This window comes from Palaemon carinicauda, chromosome 26 (assembly GCF_036898095.1).
Source record: "Palaemon carinicauda isolate YSFRI2023 chromosome 26, ASM3689809v2, whole genome shotgun sequence".
In the NCBI taxonomy this organism is placed as follows: Eukaryota; Metazoa; Arthropoda; class Malacostraca; order Decapoda; family Palaemonidae; genus Palaemon; species Palaemon carinicauda.
The window spans coordinates 71,771,930-71,776,929 of NC_090750.1; the positions used below are offsets into that span (position 1 = coordinate 71,771,930).

The window sequence follows — 5,000 nt, forward strand, 5'->3', positions numbered from 1 at the left end:
ACGGTAATTATTATTATTATTATTATTATTATTATTATTATTATTATTATTATTATTATTATTATTTGTTGTTGTTGTTGTTGTTGATATGTGTGGTAATATTGAAAAAATCTGACGGTAATTATTATTATTATTATTATTATTATTATTATTATTATTATTATTATTATTATTATTATTATTATTATTATGTGCTAATATTCCAAAATCTGACGGTAGGAGTTCGAAAAGAAACAGCAACAACAACAATAATAATAATAATAATAATAATATAATAATAATAATAATAATAATAATAATAATAATAACAGTATTATTAGTACCATTTATATTATTATTATCATTACTAATATAATTTCTATTATTGATGTAATCACTAAAGTTAGTTCTATCACCATTACCATTATTATTTAATTGCATAATGAGAATTTCTTCTAAGGGAGATATACATTCACGTCCTTTTGATATAAGAAATAAGAACAAATATAAAAAATAACAGTATCATTACGTATAATAATGGTTTTTAAAACGAATGTTTCTTTAGATATATTTTGCGAACCCACAATACCTTAGACAAATTACATTATGCAAGTTTACGCTGTTTATACAAATAGGCGTTTTGATAATAATAAGGAATAACTACACTTGGGCGCTGAATGGCCTTACAGGCCCCAGCGCTGGAATATACAAACCCAAATCCATAGATCTATATCAACAGTGCAACTAAGGTCTATTGCATCATTGGAAATCGAATGATATTGTTCAATACTCTTCACATTTTTATTGCCAGTATCCAAAGTTAAATTATTTTATTGATTTGAAGAAAAGAATTTATCAATATATCTTCTCTAAGGTTAGATGGTCAAAATAAGTAGATTCATTAAATGTTTATACTACAAATTTTATCTATAATTGTTATGGATTTGCAAGAGAGAGAGAGAGAGAGAGAGAGAGAGAGAGAGAGAGAGAGAGATCCGCCAATTAAAGAGAGGATATAGGTTTCGGTGGGTTTTGACAGACTTCTTTCAATTTCATACCGTTTTCAGGGGACTATTTTTCAGGGCTCGTACATTGTTCGTGTCTTTTTTCTTTTTTTTATGAATATTTAGTTTTAAATAAAATAAAAAATATTAGAATTAATAAAAATAGCTGTCTCTTGTGTCACTAGCTGTTACTTCCCTAACTAGTGAACGCAAGACTGGTGTTCAAGTCCAGCTCAAATTCGTTAGTTTCTCTGGTCGTTGCAACCTCACCATCCTTGTCAGCTAAGGATGTTGGGTTTTGGGGCATCTATAGGTCTATCTGTTGAGTCATTAGAAGCTATTTCTGGCCCTCCTTGGTCCTCGCTTGATTAGAGAGGGGGCTTGGGCGCTGATCATATTTTCCCATAAATAAATCGATGCTTTTTTGAGAAATCTTTTGCACAAACGGAATAAAACCTACAAAATAATGAAAACGCAACATTCTTCCTACATTGTTGGATATCATAACAGTACATTTTAAAACAAGATCCCACAATTAAAAAATAGCGTCGTACACAATACATTTATAAAGAAAAGTAAAAATAAATAAAAGACCTAACCAAAGATAATCAATAATTAAAGGTTGTAAAAAAATTGGAAACGTAAAGCGAAATTGGTCAAAAGCTTACCATATATATACGGCTGAAGGTCAGCCGAGGTGAGGGTGGAGGAGGGGACTAGGTGAGGGTCACTTAACCCTTTTACCCCCACCATAAGGTTAAATTTCGAGCACATTTTGCTATATAATTTTTTAAAATTGCTCTAACAAGCTTAATTTTGTCCTAGAGAGGTCAAGTTGGTCTCATTCTTTTGGAAAATGCCTGAAGTTTCTCGTAAAATTATCAAAAATATGTAAAAATATGTAATTAACAGTGTTTTGCAAGAACGTACCGGTTTGGGGGTGAAAGGGTTAATCGGGTGGCTGCTAACCCACTCATTCCGAGATAGTCTGTGCCTGCTACGGATAAACCTGAAAAGAATAAAATAATCACGTTAATTACACATCTCATCGAAAAGATAGAATATGAAAAAACATATCAAAATAAAAGTATTTACCTGATCGTATAAATCTGGTAGTAATAAGCATGTTGAATCAGTAGAACTTTAAAAGTTCAAAGTTGGAGCAAATGTTTTTATGTTGACCAGGCTGACATGAGTTTTTTTATAGTTTATATAAGACATATCTGTTTTTGACGTTGTTAATAGTTTATATATGACATATCTGTTTTGACGTTGTTACTGTTTTTAGAATGATTTATTGTTAATTTTGTTCTCATCATTTATTTATTTCCTTATTTCCTTTCCTCACTCGGCTATTTTTCCCTATTGGAGCCCTTGGGCTTATAGCATCTTGCTTTTCCAACTAGGGTTGTAGCTTGGCTAGTAATAATAATAATAATAATAATAATAATAATAATAATAATAATAATAATATATATGGTCAGTCTCTAGGGCATTGCCCTGCTCGATATGGCAACGACACTATCTCTTACCTCTGCCATTCATGAGCGGCCTGTAAACCTTTAAACCGATACGGTTGGCAAACAATTTATATCCGTCTCAATTTGAAAGAGGAACGAAGTGAAAATAACAACCAATTAGTGCAAAAATGGAACGTATAGTTATTAAAGTAATATATATTTGATGAAAAAAAGGAACGTAAATAAATAATACAAAGTTGATGGAAGTTCCAAACGCATTTCAAGTAATGCAGAATTAATGAAACACAGGAAGACACTATAAGTAATATAAAATTGATGAAAGACTGGAAAGTTTTAAAAGTTACCAATAAATCATGAAAGTCAATAGGTAGAAGAGAAATGACGAAAAACAGGAATACATCATAAGTAATGAAAAAGGGGGAAGGGTGTAAAGTATCATAAGTAATACAAAGTCATAGAGAACTATAACTCATTATTATTATTATTATTATATTATTATTATTATTATTATTATTATTAGCCAAGCTACAACCTTAGTTGGAATAGCAGAATGCTACAAGTACAAGAGCTCCAACAGGGAAAGCAGCCCAGTGAGGAAAGGCAATAGAGAAAATACGAATACACTTTAAATGACAAATAAAACACAAAATATATTAAGATCCGTAACAACGTTACGATAGATCCGTTTATATATCTATTCAGCGAGATGGGTTATAGAATTGATTCGAGACCTTAAGAACATGCATTCATTTAAAAAGAAGGTTTAATTTTTAATAATTATTCAAGTCCCTTCGCTACTATAGTAATGACACATACATTTTACATGGAATTGGAAATTAAAAGTCGGAGTGAATGGAAATAAGTATCAATATTGCACATTAAAACTAGACTATAAAGTAACTGTACGTTTCTTTGCTACTATAGTAATGACATACATTTCACAGGGAATTGAAAAGCAAAAGTGGTACTGAATGGAAATAAGTATCAATATTGCACATTAAAATATAAAGTAATCATACGTGTCTTTTTTTATGCATCAGTTAAGAAATTTTCATAAAGGGCAGAAAAGGGTGACAAAATATTCGCCACAGTTGTTTGTTTGCATAACTCAAGGGAAATCATATGCTGTACAGAACAAATAATCACAAAGACCGGAGACTGGATAACCGTTTGCTAAACTGAAAAAATATAGATTACATTGTTCCGTATTCTTAGCTAACGGAAGCGTGTATTACCCAAGAGAAATTAGATATGTTTGAAAATTTATTCAAGAATTAAATTCAAATAGGTGGCGCAGGAAAGGTTTCGTTCCGTATACTGGGGTGATAGAATTTCTAGTTCTATTATAATTATAAACACTTGATTTAGACATTTATTCTATCATACTTCCATACTAATACTTATTGGCTCCTCATCTGGCCGCCACTCACCTTGTTTTTCTTTTATTTTATTTTTTTTTTTTTTTAACTATAGATATACTTGGAGTAATATTCTCTTGCTTTCGTTCACTTTTCACATACACTTATCTACAGAATCCTCCATTTTAGTAGTATCATTACTTTCACAAGCCAATCCCCAATCTTAGGTTAAAACTAAGGAGTATGTTACAAGCACTAGGTGTCCAATAGGGAAATAAGCCTTCGTGCGGATAAGAAACAGAGAAGCGGAAATAACTATGAAAAAAAGACTAACAAAAAATAAAATAAAAAAAATTATGATGGCCAATACTCTCAAAGGAATAGATATTACATAGTATTATACACGTGTCAAATTGATAGACAAAGAAGCGTTTTTCCTTTCTTCAGCCTTTGAAGTTCAACTGATTAAGCTAATTGGTTATGATTTTTTCCTCATGTTTAAAATATTGTGCCGGACTGAACCAGCGAAAAGAAAAATCAAAATGACGATAATATCATAAGTACTATGTGGTGGATGATATAGTTTACGAAGAACTAAATTCAATTCCTAATAAAAATATGAAAATGATTATACAAGCCATAGATCATCCTCTCTCTCTCTCTCTCTCTCTCTCTCTCTCTCTCTCTCTCTCTCTCTCTCTCTCTCTCTCTCTCTCTCTCTCTCTCTCTCTCTTCATATATATATATATATATATATATATATATATATATATATATATATATATATATATATATATATATATATATACATACATACATACATATATATATATATATATATATATATATATATATATATATATATATATATATATATATTATATATATATATATATATATAGTGTACCCGAGCCGTCAAAAGTGACGTCTAAATGTTTAGATAGCTATGCACACACAAGCACACGTATCACACACATATACAACCAATCCCACCATCTTCCCTTTTTACTAACTACAACCCGCTGGTTCGACAATTTGTGGGAGAGTGTGGTTTCCGAGTGTACCTCTCTTGTAACCCCTGTCACTAGGGTATGACTAATACCTCTCCACCTGAGCGTGACAGGATATATGTATGTGTGTATATATATATATATATATATATATATATATATATATAT

At 30.4% G+C, this 5,000-nt stretch overlaps 1 protein-coding gene across 7 annotated transcripts in view; it reads left to right on the plus strand.

Moving 5' to 3' along the window:
• GABA-B-R2 (gamma-aminobutyric acid type B receptor subunit 2) overlaps positions 1–5,000 on the plus strand; it is a 241,978-nt gene that overhangs the window by 141,210 nt on the left and 95,768 nt on the right. The window lies entirely within an intron of this gene.